The sequence below is a fragment of the Triticum aestivum genome, chromosome 3B, assembly GCF_018294505.1.
Source record: "Triticum aestivum cultivar Chinese Spring chromosome 3B, IWGSC CS RefSeq v2.1, whole genome shotgun sequence".
Lineage (NCBI taxonomy): Eukaryota > Viridiplantae > Streptophyta > Magnoliopsida > Poales > Poaceae > Triticum > Triticum aestivum.
Window position 1 is genome coordinate 50,094,936 of NC_057801.1, and position 18,926 is coordinate 50,113,861.

General features: G+C 49.9%; 1 pseudogene; it reads left to right on the forward strand.

Moving 5' to 3' along the window:
• The window catches only part of LOC123064660 (probable nicotianamine synthase 2), a 24,214-nt pseudogene extending 6,206 nt beyond the window's left edge, over window positions 1-18,008 (forward strand).
• The last annotated feature ends 918 nt before the right edge of the window (window positions 18,009-18,926 follow it).

Here is an 18,926-nt window from a genome sequence, read left to right on the forward strand (position 1 = left end):
AAAGAGCATATTATTGCTAATCCCCCGGAGGAGGGATCTAAGGACGGATTGCTCATATATGCCTTAGCACATGGCCCATCGCCAACCTCGTAACATATCAGGCATACGATATCAACGGATACACGTTCTACACGGAGGCTAAAGATATGGACAGTGATGATCAGAACTGAGGGGCGACGATGGAATGCATGATCGGCAGCGACAACGGCGCAACTAAAAGATTTTACGGAAGGGTCGAGGAGATCTGGGAGCTTGACTATGCTAGACTGCACAACACAACGATGTTCCGTGTCAGATGGGCTAAGAATGTCGAAAGAGAAAATCGGAATTTCACTACCATGACTATACCCGATACAAAGAGCGCTACCGTGAACGCTATCGCAAAAAATGAGCCATGTGTACACGCTAAGCACGTGACACAATGCTTCTTCATAACCGACCCGCGCAATCCCAGTTGTGTTGTCGTGAGGAGAGGGAAAAGGAACATCATTGGAATGGATGGAGTCGCCAACAAGGAAGACTACGATCAGTACGACAACCCAATGAGGGAAGAAGATGATGATGATGAAGTATATGTCAAAATAAGAATCAGCACTACATTACCTAAGAAAAATCGTACTCCATGGAAAAGGCAAAGTCACAATGAGGGGCTCAATTATTCTTCAACGAACAAGAAGGGAAAGAAGCTGACTCAACAGCGAAAACATCAACGTTGAGGAACCGTATGTTATCCGTCAAATGATGTTATATATATATATATTATATATATATATATATATATATATATATATATATATATATATATATATGTTCATATTTTGTATACACACTTAGCCATTATTATGCATGGGTCCAATGATGTAATATATATGTTCCTATTTTGTATACATATTTATAACCCTCAAATGATGAAATATATATCGCCTTCCCTTCGTTCACTGCACTCAGAAAAAAAGAAAAGTGAGAGAAAATAAAGGAAAATAAAAAGGAAAACTGGTAATAGTAGTAGCGGTTTACTGAAAAAGAGCTACAACTAGTCAAGGTATCAGCAGCGGTTTCCGTATAAAACCGCTATACCTGCTTGTAATAGTAGTAGCGCGTTTGGTCTAAACACGCTACTGCTACGTCCACTTAGCCCAAAATCCTCACTCTCTCTGCTTCATCCTGCCTCTTTTCCCCCCAAATCCCCACTCTCTCTTCCCCCATCGCACCGCCGCGCCCAGGCGCTCGCCCCCGACCCGGCGCTCGCCCCCGACCCGGCGCTCGCCCCCAACCCCGGCGCTCGCTCCCGACTCAGACGCGCCACACCTCCCTCCTCTGCTTCCTCCCCTCCCAACCTCGGCCGTCGTCGGGCCTGCCTCCTCGCCCCTGCACCCTCTGTAAACCCCCCTCTCTCTCTGCTAGCTAGGGTTCTTTGGTTAATTTACGTAAGTTTTAGTTAGGGCAGTAGGTTAATTAGGTTATCTATTTAGTTATGAATTTAGCTAGGTTTTAAAATAGGACAAAAATTTAGGGTTAAGCAATTGTAGTCAAAAGAAAAGGCAGCATTTAAGCAATTGTCCAAATCAACATCCCTTGTTAAAGCAAATTTAGGTAGGCGGAATCTAGGTAGGCTGAATTTATATGCAAATTTGAACAGGACATGTGATATGTGGACATGTCATGTTTTGGACATGTCATGTTTGGAATTTGGACATGTCATTTGGACATGTGATGTTTTGGTTCAATTTTGGTAAATGATCCGATTGGCCTATGTTACGCCAGAATGTTGACTCATTTCCGTTCCAGTGAATTTCAGGCACTCGATATGTCCATTTTTTAGCAAAGGTCATGCCGAAATTTTTCGTGAATTTTGGCATGATTTGTGCTAGATAGTAGGCATATCGAGTGCTGGCACATAGATTTCTTTTTTATGTCATTTCTCATTTTTTTCATACTTTTGAAATAAACGAGGAGACTTAATCATAGGAAACATGTCAAACAACGAAGAAACTGGGCCTTCTGACCAAGATGCAGACGACATAGATTATGAGGGTGAACAAGAGTACCTCGACTATTTGACTGCTAAGCAAGGTTTGCAGGTCGGCCTCGATGATGGTACTGACGCCGACATCGACACCGACGGCGCCGGCACCGATGGCGGCGCCGAGACCGGCGGGGAAGGTACCGGTGGGGAAGATACCGGCGGGGAAGGTACCAGCGCCGATGCCGCTACCGAAAAGAAGAAGCATAAGAAGCAGAGGATATGGAAACCTAACAAACTAGGGATTGGACGATAGTGATCAAAAAGATGGCACCTGGCAAGTTTGAGCCATTAGAGCTGGAAGAACCTCACTAGTGCTATGGGAACCAAGTAGGATGCTTCCTACGGGAATGTGCGAGCATCAATAACGATGACTTAAGGAGTAAAGAACATTTGACGCAGTTGCTCCTGACGAAGTTGCACAAGAGATTCAAGTTCCCCGACTGGGATGATAACATAGAACAATTGTGGGATGATCCGAAGATGAAAAAGATTAACAGTCACGCCATGGGCATGTTCAACAATGATTTCGCCTCCTGGAAAGGGAGGGTGAAACGTGCTATTGAGGCTGAGGAACCCCTGTCCAAGATTCTGGAGGAAAATCCGACACTTACGGAAGAGGAGTTCGAAAAGTTCAAGGACACTTGTGCTACCGAGGCAGCCAAGGCTAAGGCTACGAAATTCAAGAGCCTTCAGCAAAGGAACACGGGGAAGCATCGCCTCGGAAGCCGTGGCTACCTCGGTAAAAGGCCCATATGGGATAAGGAGGACCCGGAACATGAAGCCGCGGGTATCCCAGACCCCTTCGCGAAGTAGACCAACCCCTTGGAGCGTGACTTCATCAGGGCCCGCTATAAGTGGGACAAGGAAAAAAGGTTTTTTACATGGACCCGATCACGAGGAAATTGATTAGACTACTGGTAATTATTCTTTTACCACCTTGCATTTAGCTCCATATCTAGTCGACTACACATTCCTAAACGGTTCACGCTCCTTCTGCAGGAGAAGCAACACCAGCTTGCAGCCGAAAGCCCTACTTCTCCGATGAGGCCCAAGTGGGACACCCCTCTCAATCGGGCCTTGAACGAACTTAAGGGACTCCCTTTGGGCCAACGGCCGCAATATGGTCGTGTGCACGGCGCTGGAGACGGCGCCACGTGGAAGGTGTTTTACACGAGGGCCCGGAGGCCAAGAAGCAGAAAAAGAAGTTTAGTCAGGCGGACATCGATGCGAAGGTGAAGCTTGCAGTCGAGAAAAAAGCAGCTGAGGATGCGGAAAAAACTGCCAAGGAGAAAAATGAGTTGCTACAGCAGACAGTCAATGCAGCTGTAACTGCCTGCCGAAATGATTTCGCTACTAACTTGGTTCCAGCTATCATCAACTGGACGAAGGAAAATCCAGACAAGACGGTACATGATTTCCCGATGCCCAGTTTCGTCGGGAGCAACTCCATGAACAACAACAACACCGCACCATCACTTGCTCATGCAACCGGGCCTCCTCTCGCAGTCGCTCCCGCTCATAGCAGCCCATCCTCAGTCTCTGGCGTGCTAGGTGGGCCTTCGTCTTTGGCTGAGCTCGACGCATATATATAGAATATTCCATTTTCATTGCCTTTCGGATGTTCTACGCCACAGACATATGTGTTTGCAGGGCGAAGAAACCCCGTGCACCATACTCTACTTGATCAAAGGCCAGAAGGTGGACGTGCGAAAGGGGATGATAAGAACCCCTTGCAACCCATGTTCCACAACCAGCCGATCCCCGCTGGGCACTTCAGGGTTAGCTTGTGCAGTGTGAAATCAGGGCATAAGGCTTTGCCTCCTCCAGTACAGCATGTGGGAGAGGACGACGAGATCCCGCCGCAGATTGGAAGCTGCAAGGGTTGGGTGCTGCTATGGCCGAAGAATCTTATTCGTCTGGAGCCGACCGAGAGCACACCAATAACCACACATCAACAAGCATGTGCGGAGACCACCACCCCGCCTACGCAATTACCAGCTCCTGTAGTGCCGAGTGAGAGTGGTGGACGACGTGATGAAGGGGGTGCAATAGTACTGGCTGATGTAATCGGTCCTGTAGAACAGAGAATGGATGATGAGACGAAGGTCGACCCTATGGGTTTCCTCAATACAAACACGTATGACTGTGACATAGATATGATGAGTCAACCATATGACGTATCAGGCTATCAGCATGCTAATGAGGATATGGATGATATGCCCGGGCAGGAAGGTCGTTGGAAGGATTGCAAAAAGTCTCTCTTCATGAATTCCTCACAGGACACGCCTGAAGATGCCGCCTCAACACATGCTCAACTAGCCAGGGGTCGTACAGTGCTTAGCCCGGGAACCATGGGGTAGGGGTTAAGGAAGGGTCTGGAAGGTGTTCCCAAGAAAAAGGAGAGGAAGAGATCGGGGAAGATAACTGCCTCCAAACAGGCCAGAGCACATAGCAGGCAGACGATGGATTCTGAAGAGCGTGTACCCGTGAAAGGTGCGGCCATGTTCCATCTCACGGGCGAGCCGATGCTACCGCCGAAACCGCGGGGAGGCACTATCAGGGAATCTCAGGAGACTGCACGACCATGTGCTGTCGACTGAGAAAAGCCTACTAGCCTCAAAGGATCAAGGATATCCGACATACGCGGCTCGTGTGCCTGAGGGGAAGTGCTACGTCAACACACGGCCCGCGGAGGTGTTCTTCCTGCGGTTTGACCATATGTTTGAGATGTTTCTGACAAGGTGGCTCAATTTTACAATCGTCCGCCTTTTTGCGCTACATATGAGCTCCGTCATGAAGAGTGAAGAAGTCTCGCAAATCTATGTGGCGGATCCGTACTACATGCACGAGTCTTTCTTGAGTCTCGGCAACTTTGAGCGTGAAACTGCTAGGGACTACCTCCAAAACTTCATGGTACAGAATAAGGACCAGGAAATTGTCCTCCTGCCTTATCATCCAAAGTAAGTTAGTTCCGGACAACCCTTTCGTACATTTCAATCATTCCTTCTCGCTCACATGGAGAATAATTTGAGGTATCTTTTCCCCGCAGCAATGGGCGCGCCGTCCTTATTGTTCTTTACCCGCGAGTCTCCCACGCCCTGTATTTTGACCCTTCCGGGGACTACGATAAAAAGGACTACACCCACATAATGAATATTCTAGATGATGCTCTCCAAGGCTTCAGCATTAGAGGTGGCCACAAAGGAATAAAGGAACAAAGGAAGAAGAAGGTGGGTTTCGCGCCTAAAACTAACTTCTCCTGCATCCATGTCCCAAAACCAAGCAAGAAGGATGGATTCTACATTGTCCATCTCATGATTGAGTTCAGCACGAATCACCAAAAGCTTCGCATGACAAGCAGAAATGATGATCATATCCACAAGTGGCTAGAATCTCATGGAGAAGTGGATTATAAACTTAGAGATGACTTCTTTCGCATCCAAAGGGACATTGCGACGATCATCATGAAAGAAGTCGTCGATGAGAAGGGGATGTTCCACCACGGCCCTATATCGCAAGCTGACGTCCGAACTCGAATAGGCATACAACATCTAGAACTCACGCCGTTCAAGAAGCTAGGGTCCATCCTCGATGATATGTAAGGATGGAACTTCTAGTGGTTTATGATGCCGGTGATAATGATATGTGTCGGTTGAACTTGTATACTTTCTGTAGCTATGAAACTTTGTGATGTCCACGGTCCCTACCGAACTGCGTAATGCTACTTTGTTAGTTTGCGTACGGTGACCTGCGTACCTCTAGTTAATTAGTTTGCGTACTGTATGTTGCATCTAGTTGCTAACCCATTCTTTTTCGTGTTGCTCTAGTATATTTTGTTGCATATGATTGTACATCCTTTTCACGAAGATGCATCTCTAACAGGTACCTAGTTTCTTGATGGCGAGATGGCAGTGCTATGTCGTGTACAAAGGGAAGGTACCGGGGGTGTACAACGAGTGGCAGGAGTGTTAGGCGCAAGTGAGTGGGGTCTCGGGCGCCAGCCATAAAGGCTTCAAAAGCAGACAAGAAGGAGAAGCTAGTTCCTTGAGGTTCACGCTAGCGCGAGAGAGGACTCGTAACCGCCGCCTCATGTACTGCATAGTTCCGTTATCACTCATAGTGATAGCTCTTCTCGCGTATACCATTGTTTAGATGGATGGCGTTGTAGTTGCAAGTATTCAAGACTTGCATGTATCGCTATTTTTGAGATGATGATGAGATACCACTTTGTGTTGGATGATGATTATGATGAGACTATTTGTATGTATATGCTATGATTACATTTGTGGTCTCGCAGCCATTTGCATGTGTATCATGATGACATTTGTATGTGCTAAAGATTCTTGTATAAAGCCTGTTCAAATACAAAACAAATATGCAGTTTTTTTTCAAAAACTACTGAAATTAGCAGTAGCGAGTGGAGAAAAGTTAGCAGTAGCGTGATAGTAGCAGTAGCGCCTACAGGTAAAGCGTGCTAGAGCTATTAGCAGTAGCGAGCATCCACGCTGCTGCTACACTTGTATAGCAGTAGCACGGGGGCGCACACGCTGGTGCTATGGATTAGCTGTAGCGCCTTATTAGTAGCGTCGGACCCCGCGCTACTGATATACCTAGAACCCGCGCTGCTGCTAGGCTTTTTCCTAGTAGTGCCAGGCCTGGCAAGCCTGGTGTGGCGCTTCGTCAACTTCATCTTCGTCCGTCTATGCATACCCGGTGCTGGCAACACTGACGGGTGCCTTCGTCTACGATGTGTCACCGGGGTTGGCAATCCCGGCGCGACGTGTCGTCAACATCATCTACTTCCTGGCGCACCACTACTTCGACACCACTGCGCCCATGACTAACCTGGCGCCTCCTTGCGCCCACGGCTCCACGACGACTTCCTCAACACCGGCTACCCCGACTCGACATCGAACATGGCATTTGTCGGTGTCAAAACCGGCGGATCTCGGGTAGGGGGTCCCAAACTGTGCGTCTCGGCGGATGGTAACAGGAGACAAGGGACACGATGTTTTACCTAGGTTCGGGCCCTCTTGATGGAGGTAAAACCCTACGTCCTGCTTGATTGATATTGATGATGTGGGTATTACAAGAGTAGATCTACCACGAGATCAAGGATGCTAAACCCTAGAAGCTAGCCTATGGTATGATTGTTGTTCGTCCTATGGACTAAAGCCATCCGGTTTATATAGACATCGGAGAGGGCTAGGGTTACACAAAGTCGGTTACAATGGTAGGAGATCTACATATCCGTATCGCCAAGCTTGCCTTCCGCGCCAAGGAATGTCCCCTCCGGACACGGGACGAAGTCTTCAATCTTGTATCTTCATAGTCTTGGAGTCCGGCCGATGATGATAGTTCGGCTATCCGGACACCCCCTAGTCCAGGACTCCCTCAGTAGCCCCCGAACCAGGCTTCAATGACGACTAGTCCGACATGTATATTGTCTTTGGCATTTGCAAGGCGGGTTCTCCTCCATATTCCATGTGTTTGCCGAATAGTGTCCGGCTTCCTCATAAATGTTGCGCTCCTTGGCTTCTACGTCCAATAATGGCCCTCTTCCACGTGTCGTACGAATGCGAAAAGCCAGGGTATTATTACGTTTTACCCCCTAGCTGCGCGAATAAGCTTCCTATAAGAGAGGCGAGAATCCAGATCCGAATCACACCATCCTCCTTCTGCAAGTACTCATCGAAGCGCATCTGACAAAAATCCACTCCAACATGGACAGTCGATGCGGCTCCTCCTCTCGCGCTCCCAGTCCTCAGCCAGGAGATTGGAGGAGATGTTCAGTCCCGCATAGCAAGTTAGTGATGCTCCAAGCAGAGGGATACCTTCCCCCAGCCTTTATGGTTCCGGTTCGAGCCGGACTGGCCACCTACAAGGGTGGGAAGCAGGCAGAGAGCGTTCCCAATCCCTCCAAAGGAGAGCGGGTATGCTTCGTCCCCTACCAAATAAGGGGATCGGATTTCCCATACATCCGTTTCTCCGGGGGCTCCTGGAGTTCTATGGACTCCAACTTCACCACCTCACACCTACCTCCATCTTGCACATAGCGGGCTTTGTAGCTCTTTGCGAGCTGTTCTTGGGCATCGAGCCCCATTTTGCGCTGTGGAAGAGATTGTTTTGCCTCGTACCCCGTTCTCACGAGGGGTCGATATATCAAGTGGGCAGAGCCAAAATATGGCACATCGCCGGGACCGGATATCTATCCGGAACCCCAAAGAAGGCCTCCGAAGACTGGCCTTCGAAGTGGTTCTATATGGAAGACGCCCCGCTGCCGGATCCAGTTCGGATTGGCCTCCCGGAGTTTAGCAACTCTCCTCTGAAGAAACACCCGAGTTGGCGCCCGCGGAGCCCTCAACGGGAAGATGATAGGAGCGTCCAATATCTGATGGGCCGGATAAGGTTACTGGCCCATTCCGGATTGACCATGATTGGAGTCATGACCACATGCATTATGCGAGGGGTGCAGCTGCTCCAATATAGGGGCCACCCCATGTGGGATTTCAATGGGGAGAATGACGCCACCCGTCATGGCCGCAAGGGGCCGGGATCGACCGACGATCTGGTGAAGATCCTGTCCGGCTTGTACAAGGGGGAGAAGGAGGACTTCCTCCGCATGAGTCCATTGAATGGATTCTCCATGAATAACCCTCGGAGCTGGGTAAGCGGACGGTTATATATCCGATCCGTGCTTTCAAAGTTAAGTGTCTTACTTTATGATTTTGACGCAGGAACTGCGCCGGGATGTGGAGGGCATACAAAGCCCGACTCCACAACCCGAGGATCCGGGAAGATCCCTTGATCCGGCCTCCGTTGAGGATCCGGACATAATGGTGGAACTGATTGACGGGGTGTTCCACCAACTCAGCATAGACAATGCTCTAGTCGCCATTACGGTTGACTACCCCGGTTTATCTCCAGCTTCCCAGGTGAGTACGACCGAAGTCCTGACACCATTACTCTTTTAATGCTTATTTCTGACCACCGTGTACCAATGGTGCTTCGCAGGAGGTGCCTTTACGATGGGAAGCCGAGCTCGCGGCGACTGACCAACCAGGGTCAGTGCGGCCCAGCAGACGTAAGAGGAGTGTGGCACGAATCGAAATGTGCCGCAAAGGTATGGCGCACCATTGTCTTTAAGGGAAAGACTCCTGGGAGGTATATTAATGCTCATGATTCTTCCAGGAGAAAGAGCGCTCACCGGACTGTGCCCGGAGAGGTTGCCAACCAAGCCTCCGCCAGCCAGGCTCCAACACCTGGTCCGGAGGGGGAGGCGAGCACAAGGCGCGAGCCGAATGCTCCTCCAACGGAGGATGCCGACAGGTTGTCCGCCACCAGGTCTGAGGTGGAAAGCGCCATGAATCACAGGCGCCGTCGGACAGTTCTTCGTGACGCGTGTTTCTCCCCAGAGGCGTTGAATGCCTTTAATGCGGGAGACGCGCACCTCCGTGCTGCTCAAGATGGTTTAACCAGAGCCACGGAGCAGTATGTGAAAGACATACGGGTGAGGAATTTTAATAGTTATATATGCCAGTAGCCCCCGAGACTTAAAATAGTTAAACTAACTGATTTAAAGATCATTTGTTATGCAGGATCTTACAGAGAAGAATACCCACCTGTCCCAGGAGCTCCAAGAATGCAAGGCCCAACTTGAGGCCGCACTAGCCACTGCCGGGGGAGCCACAGAGACCCCCTCTGGTAATACATATTTCGAAAAGATAAGTAGTTTATGAAGTGCGGCGTGTGCGTTTAGTCTGACAATAATATTGCAGAGGGTGCCGGACTAGATCCGGACAAGCAACATCTGCTGCTCCAGCTGAAGGCCAGCGAGAAGGTGCTTATGAGGGTGCAGCAGGAGAGGAACAAACTCCAAGATGCCAACACCCAGCTGGGCGAAAAACTAAAAGATGTTCGGGTCCAGCTGTCTAACTCCGTAAAGGAGAATCGGCGGCTTCGTCACGGCATTTACAGTAAGTGCTTGAGCAAACTCTTTTGAAAAGAAGAGTTCGGCGAGGAAGTCGATTGACAGAAATGTGTCTGTAGGTGTGCTCACGGGTCGTCCGGTAGAGGAAATGCCTGGTTCCCTGGCTGACCTTCTTCCCGAGCTGCTGCAACTACACGAACATGTTCGGCAGGCGATGAGCAGCGTCGTTCAGGCCTTATGGCCTTCCGTCTCCGTACCCGAGGGTCTTGGAGGGCTTGCTGAGAAGCTTCAGGGAGTACAACAATGCTTCCGTCTGTGGAAGATATCGGCCTACCGTCAAGGCGCCAGGGAGGCCTAGGCCATGGTGAAGACGCGGTACACGAAGGCTGATCCAAACCACATGGCCGAGGTCGGACCTGTGGGGCCCGATGGGAAGGAGATCCCTGTGAGCTTGATGTACGGCCAAGTAGAGTTGGCCGCGAAATATTCCCAACGGGACTGTAAACTAGACAGCCTGTTAGATGGGATTGAAGAGGAGTACAATCAGTCAGTCTGACGATGTAATTTAAAATGACATGTAAAATGCCTTCTAGCCGGATTGTAGATCGTTTGTCTTTGCGGACCTTTTCGCTTCAACCTCGGGACCCAACAGTCAGGAGTGTGTCCGAATACCCTCACGGTTATACAAAAACCGGGGCATGCATGGAGACTAGGCGTAGGGGTCATAAGTGCTTTATCAGACAAGTGCCCAACTAGCTATGTTATATTACATGGTTAGTAAGAAACATCTTCCAGGGAGAATAGTTCCGTTAGGGGTTCCTTTCCCTGGGAGGCATGCCCTAAAGTGCATGTCCGGACTGCGAAAAGAGCAGAAAAAGCATCTGGGGGCAGATAAATAAATAAGTAATAAATCATCTTTCAAGTCACCGACCGAATATTCCCTTAAGAACGCTAGCCTTCGGCTTCACCCAGTCTGAGGTACACATCCGGCTGACCCGGCAGTAACAATCGCAGAGGTGCTCCCTTTACCTCCTAGCCGAACAATCGGGAACGTAGGGGTAAGCACAGGAGCCAGGCAACCCAGCTTGGCCAAAACTTAAGTCATATCGATGCATATAATGGTGAGGAAAAGGTACATGCGGAAGCATGACACATGTGTTGGGCATGAAGCCAATATAAATAAGCTTTTGTTAAAGAAGCCCCCAGGTATAACGAGTGCGAGTAGCACATCAAGTGTGTGCGAACAATGCGCAGATCAGCCTTCAAAGGCTTTTACTGAAAGAGGGAGGAAAAAGGAGGGAAACAAAAGACAGCGAAAAAATATGAAAGGTGGATGGAGGAAGGAGACGAACTCTGAGTCCGGCGCTAGGCGTAGAATCTTCGGAGACGGGCTGCGTTCCATGGGTTCGGCTCGAGTCGGTTGTCAGATGCGTTGCGTAGACGGTATGCACCGCCGGTAAGGACTTGGTCGATGATGAAGGGACCTTCCCATTTGGGCTTAAGTTTGTCCTTTTTCTTATCCGGCAGGCGTAGAACTAGCTCGCCAACATTGTAAGTTTTGGCCCGTACTTTTCTGCTTTGATATCTTCGAGCCTGTTGCTAATAGAATGTGGAACGGGATTTTGCCACGTTGCGCTCCTCCTCTAAGGCGTCCAAACTGTCCTGCCGATCCAACTCGGCTTCCCTTTCATCGTACATGCGCACGCGAGGTGAGTCATGAATTATATCGCAGGGCAAAACTGCCTCTGTGCCGTATACCATAAAAAATGGTGCGAATCCGGTAGTGCGGTTTGGCGTGGTCCGCAGCCCCCAGAGTACGGAGTCGAGCTCCTCTACCCAGTGCGTGTTAGATTCCGCGAGGGACCGCACTAATCTGGGTTTAATGCCGCTCATGATTAGACCATTTTCTTGTTCGACTTGACCGTTAGTTTGAGGGTGATAGACTGAAGCGTAGTCGAGCTTGATGCCCATGTTTTTGCACCAGAGTTTAACCTCGTCGGCCGTGAACTTCGTGCCGTTATCAGTGATGATGCTGTGGGGGACGCCAAAACGGTGTACTACCCCGGATATGAAGAGTATCACAGGTCCGGATTCTGCTGTTTTAACCGGCTTGGCCTCTATCCATTTGGTGAATTTGTCCACCATGACCAATAAGTATTTTTGCTTGTGGGTTCCCCCTTTAAGGGGTCCAACCATGTCAAGCCCCCAGACCGCGAATGGCCAAGCGATGGGTATAGTTTTGAGGGCGGTGGGTGGCATGTGGCTTTGATTAGCAAAGAGCTGGCAACCGACGCATCGTTGGACTAAGTCCCGAGCATCTGCCCGGGCTATCGGCCAATAAAATCCTGTACGGAAGGCCTTGCCTACAAGGGCCCGGGCTGCGGCGTGGTGCCCGCTGAGTCCGGCGTGAATTTCAGCCAGGAGATCTCGCCCTCCCTCTTCGGAGATACACCTTTGAAGGACTCCGGTTGTGCTTTTCTTATAAAGTTCTCCCTCATGGACCTTGTATGCTTTAGATCGCCGAATTATGCAGCGGGCCTCATTTTGGTCTTCGGGAAGTTCCTGCTTAATTAAGTAGGCTAGGAATGGTTCCGTCCACGGGGCAATTACTGCCATTATTTCGTGGGCTGAAGGTGTTATTTCATTGGCTGAGCCACCGAATGTGTCAGAATGTTCCCTATTGGGTGGTGCAGTTGGTTCCGGGTTGTTATTTCCAGACTCCTCTTCCCATAATACGGATGGCTTAAAGAGCCGCTCCAGGAAGATGTTTGGAGGGACGGCGTCCAGTTTTGCGCCAATGCGTGCCAACACGTCTGCTGCCTGGTTATTATCCCGGGCTATATGGTGGAATTCGAGTCCTTCGAACCGAGCTGACATTTTTAGGACGGTGTTATGGCAGGCTGCCATTTTTGGATCCTTGGCGTCAAAGTCTCAATTTACTTGGGATATTGCGAGGTTTGAATCCCCGCACACCTCTAGGCGTTGAATACCCATGGAGATTGCCATCCGGAGACCATGTAAAAGGGCCTCATATTCGGCTGCGTTGTTGGAGTCAGTGTATATTATTTGAAGTACGTATTGGACTGTGTCTCCGGTTGGGGACGTCAAGACGACACCAGCCCCAAGCCGGCCAACATTTTGGAGCCGTCGAAATGCATGATCCAATTGGAGTATGCGCCGTACTCTTTAGGGAGTTCGGCTTCGGTCCATTCGGCGATGAAGTCAGCCAAAACTTGCGACTTTATAGCTCGCCGTGGTTTGTAGGTTATGTCAAATGGTAGGAGCTCAATGGCCCATTTTGCAATCCTGCCCATCGCGTCGCGGTTGTTTATAATGTCGTTGAGAGGTACTTCGGAGGCCACTGTTATGGAACACTCTTGAAAGTAGTGTCGCAGCTTCCGGGATGCCATAAACACCGCGTACGCTATCTTTTGATAATGTGGGTACATGGACTTGCATGGAGTTAAGACAGTGGATACGTAGTACACTGGGTTTAGAAGAGGGAATTTGTGCCCTTCTGTTTCTTGTTCGATGACGAGTACCGCGCTGACAACTTGATGTGTTGCTGCGATATATAATAACATCGGTTCGCCCAGGTTGGGCGCGGCCAGGACCGGATTTGTTGCCAAAATGGCCTTAATTTCTTCGAGTCCGGCCGTGGCAGCATCCGTCCATTCGAAGTGTTCGGTGCGCCGGAGGAGGCGATAGAGGGGCAGTGCCTTTTCTCCCAAACAGGAGATGAAGCGGCTTAGAGCCGCCACGCATCCAGTTAGTTTTCCGGATCTTGGCTGGGTTTGCTTCAATTCCTCTACCGGATACAATGAAGCCCAAGAGCTTTCCGGCTGGTGCGCCGAAAACACATTTTTTCGGGTTGAGCTTAATGTCATATGCTCGGAGGTTGTCGAATGTAAGCCTCAAATCGTCTACTAGAGTTGCGACGTGTTTGGTCTTAATGACCACATCGTCTACGTATGCCTCCACTGTTTTGCCTATCTGGGTAGCCAGACATGTCTGAATCATGCGCTGATATGTTGCACCGGCGTTTTTGAGTCCGAAGGGCATTGTGTTGAAGCAGAATGGTCCGTATGGAGTAATGAATGCCGTTGCGGCCTGGTCTTTTTCCGCCATCTTGATTTGATGGTATCCGGAGTATGCGTCGAGGAAGCATAATGAATCGTGCCCTACGGTAGCATCGACGATTTGGTCGATGCAGGGGAGGGGGAAAGGGTCCTTTGGACATGCCTTGTTAAGGTCTTTGAAATCGACACAAAGGCGCCAGGATTTGTCCTTTTTTGGTACCATTACCAGGTTTGCTAGCCAGTCCGGATGTTTTATATCTCTGATGAATCCAGCTTCTAAGAGTTTGGCTAGCTCCTCTCCCATTTCCTGCCTTTTGGGTTCGGAAAATCGCCGAAGAGCCTGTTTGACTGGCTTGAATCCCTTTAGGATATTTAGGCTGTGTTCTGCCAGCCTGCGTGGGATTCCTGGCATATCTGAAGGGTGCCAGGCAAAAATGTCCCAATTTTCCCGAAGGAATCCTCGTAGTGCGGCTTCTACGTCAGGGTTTAATTGTGCCCTGATGGAGGCCGTCTTTGTGGGGTCCGTTGGATGGACCTGGAATTTGACTATTTCGTCTGCTGGTTTAAAAGAGGTGGACTTAGATCTCTTATCGAGTATCACATCGTCCCTATCCACCATGGAGCGCAGCGCAGTGAGTTCTTCTGCCGCTAGGGCTTCGGATAGTGCCTCTAGGGCTAGTGCGGCTGTCTTATTTTCAGCGCGGAGTGCTATATCTGGGTCACTGACAAGAGTGATGATTCCATTGGGCCCAGGCATTTTAAGCTTCATGTACCTGTAATGGGGTATAGCTTGGAAAATTGTGAATGCCTCTCGCCCTAACAAGGCGTGATATCCGCTACCGAACGGGGCCACTTGGAACGTGACCTCCTCGGACCTGTAATTGTCCGGTGAGCCGAACACTACATCTAGTGTGATTTTTCCTGTGCAGCCTACTTCCCGACTAGGGATTATTCCTCTAAAGGTTGTGCTGCTTCGCTCAATACGGCTCCAGTCAATTTCCATTTTTTGGAGGGTTTCCTCGTAGATGAGGTTTAATCCGCTGCCGCCATCCATGAGTACCTTGGTAAGACGAAAGCCGTCCACTATCAGACTGAGGACCAATGCGGCTGGTGCTCGGGCTGTTCGGAATTTAGGTTCGTCGCTGGCATTGAAGGTGATAGCCGTGTCGCTCCATGGATTTGTTGTTGCTACTTGGTAGACTTCGACCAGGCTGCAGATTGTTCGTTTCCGCATATTATTTGATGCGAAAGTCTCGAAGACTGTTAATACCGTACTGGTACTGTTGGGCTGGTTACCCGGGGCTAGAAAACCTTCGCAACTTTTGGCCACCTGCCGTAGTATCCAACATGCTCGAAGACTATGTGTTGGAGTGGCGCCCTCTGTACTATGGATTTTACAGGGTCCGTTGAGTCATCCCTCCAGTACGGTTCCGTGCCCTTTAGGTTTTTTTTGCTTTTTGGGTTTTAACCCAGGTGCTTGAGTATGACGCACCCTTTTATTTCGAACTAGGGTTATGTTCAGGGCCGGATTGTCCCAAAACTTGGTTTTGGTTTTCCAGGCACTCTCCATCGCACAGTATTTTTGTACTATGGTCGCCAGGTCGGCGAAGCGTGTAACTTCGCGACGACTTATGGCGTTCATGATTCCCTTGTCCGTGCAATTGTTGCAGAAAATTGAGATTGCGCTTTCCTCATGACAGTCCTTTATCCTGTCCATAACCAGGAGGAATCTGGCCCAGTAATGATGTACTGTTTCATCGGACTCTTGCCGTATTTGAGATAGATCGCTTATGTTTGGGTGGGCGGATGGAATTAAATTCGGAGCCCCGCCCAATCTGAGGCTCAAAGGCCGAGACGTTTCCGGATTTGAAAGCTTGGATTGCCGGATGTTATCCAACAAATCTGGTCCGATGTCTAACTTTAGGTTCAGTACTTGATTGACGTACGTCCCTCCGCGGGAATCCGGCATGGAGGGATCGGGAATCCGGACATAACTGGTCTTTAACATAGAAGAAGAGTCGCCGTGTTGTTCCTCTACCACAACAACGTGGTGGATAGCCTGGGGAGAGTTAATTTCTCTCAGATCGGTTTTAAGCCCAATCTGATCGTAGTCTGTAGCGACTCCCAGGGCGGCGATGCGATCCAAGAGCTTATTTACGGAGGAGAGCTCCATCGGATCTAGCTGCTCGGTGAATTCTGAGTTGACGTGAAGATCGCTTTTGATGACCTGAGAGGTCATTGTCAGAGCAGTGGCCGAATAGGCGGTCATAAGAAAACCGCCTAGCCGGATAGTTTGGCCGGTGGCCAAAGCTCCCTTGACGACGGCGCCGTCTTTAAAGACGGGAAAAGGCATCCCTCCTGATTGCGACGACACAGAGGAACTCTCAATGAAAGCACCAATGTCAGTGTCAAAACCGGCGGATCTCGGGTAGGGGGTCCCGAACTGTGCGTCTAGGCGGATGGTAACAGGAGACAAGGGACACGATGTTTTACCCAGGTTCGGGCCCTCTTGATGGAGGTAAAACCCTACGTCCTGCTTGATTGATATTGATGATGTGGGTATTACAAGAGTAGATCTACCACGAGATCAAGGAGGCTAAACCCTAGAAGCTAGCCTATGGTATGATTGTTGTTCGTCCTATGGACTAAAGCCATCCGGTTTATATAGACACCGGAGAGGGCTAGGGTTACACAAAGTCGGTTACAATGGTAGGAGATCTACATATCCGTATCGTCAAGCTTGCCTTCCACGCCAAGGAAAGTCCCCTCCGGACACGGGACGAAGTCTTCAATCTTGTATCTTCATAGTCTTGGAGTCCGACCGATGATGATAGTTCGGCTATCCGGACACCCCCTAGTCCAGGACTCCCTCAGCATTCTTTGCACGCCTACCTCGATCACGGCTACACCACCATACGCACTCAGCTACATCGACAAATGGCACAAAGGGCTACCGCCTTGCTTGAGCAACCTTGCCGGCTTCCACTCCAGCCACGACTTTCGCGATGCGTCGACCGTTACGTCTGTGGGGAGGTGTCCGTCAGCTTGCCTTCGGATTCTTCTCCAGTCTCATCGTCTGCGTTGCTACCGTTGTGACTGCGGGGGATGTTGTGTACCATTGTTAGATTGAAAACATAGGATAGACTAGGAAATATTCTGGCTTGCCTTGTACTCCAAGATGAGCATGTACTCCTATATATATGCCCACGAGGCTCAAGCAATACATGAACAATTCCACCAATCCTCTCTCTCCCTTCTACACCCTACTACAGCAACTACGTCAACCTCAGCAAGCTCGAGTACGAGCTCCTGGCATGCTACGTGCCCGGCGGCATAGCCCCGGCCCGTGTTGCCTTCATCGGCTCCGGCCCTCTCCCGTTCAGCTCCTTCGTCCTGGCTATGCGCCACCTGCCGACACCATGTTCGACAACTACGGCCTGTGCGGTGCGGCCAACGAGCGCGCCAGCAAGCTGTTCCATGCGGACACGGATGTGGGCGCCCGCATGTCGTTCCACACGGCCGATGTAGCGGACCTCACCGGTGAGCTTGCCACGTACGGCGTCGTCTTCCTGGCGGCGCTCGTTGGCATGGCCGCCGAGGACAAGGCCAAGGTGATCGCGCACCTCGGCGCACACATCACAGACGGGGCGGCCATCGTTGTGCGCAACGCGCACGGAGCACACGGGTTCCTGTATCCAATCGTCGACCCCCAAGACATCGGTCGTGGCGGATTCGAGGTGCTGGCTGTGTGCCATCCCGACGACGACGTGGTGAACTCCGTCATTATTGCACAGAAGACCAAGGACGTGCATGCCAGTGGACTTCACAGCGGGCGTGCCGGTGATGGAAAGTATGCGCGTGGCACGGTGCCGGTGGTCAGCCCGCTGTGCAGGTTTGGCAAGATGGTGGCCGACGTGAACCAGAAGAGAGAGGAGTTTGCCAAGGCCGAAGTGGCTTTTTGATCGATCATCGCGATGGAACGAATGGACGTGTGCATGTGTGGTCGTCACCCATACCTCACTTCGCTTGCAATCATACGTGGTAATTATCCTTCTGCCACTTATTATTAGCTTATACTAATATGCATTTAAAATTGGGAGCGCCTAGAACTCATTTAGATGAAATATATTTTGGTCTCATTCACCTGATATGTATAAGCTGACGTGGCGCTAGTTTTCCCACGTCATCGTTTTCTGGTCAGCCTTTCTTTCCTCCGTCTCGCGGCCATGCATTGCTTCTATACTAGGTTGTCTCGTTTTCCTTTGTTGGCCAGGCCTAGTACGGTGTTAGCTTTGTTTTTTTTTCTTTTGAGAATTCAGTTGTGGGCTATTCGTTGCTTGTTGTGGACTTGTTTCCTAGTGGTTGTGTGTATTGCAGGAAAAAAAGAATAATAAGACAACTCAGCGTTTTTAGTTTGGTATTAGATTTTAAGCTAAAACTAAAACATACTAAAAAAGATGAGCACTACCCGGAAAAACACAAAAAACAATAATAATTAATAAAACAGTTAAAAACCTAAAATGAAAGATTTTGCTGGTTGCGATCACATTATACGTCTTGCAGTTGCGTTGGGGTGTGATGGGTTGCAGTTGCACTCGGGTTTGGGCGGTTGCAATTACTACAAAAAAAACTAAAATGAAACACTTGCTGGCGCTGACAACCCTCCCCCGACCCCCGGTTGCGGTCACATTATACATGTTGCAGTTGCGCTTGAGTGTGATGAGTTGCAGTTGCACTCAGGTTGGGGCGGTTGCAACTACTACAAAAAAATATAAGAAAAAGAAACAAAACATTCTTCCTGCCGACAACCCTTGCTTCGACCCCGGTTGCCTTGACTTGCAATTGTGCTTGGGGTATGATGAGTTGCAGTTGATAACTCGGAGGTTTGGGC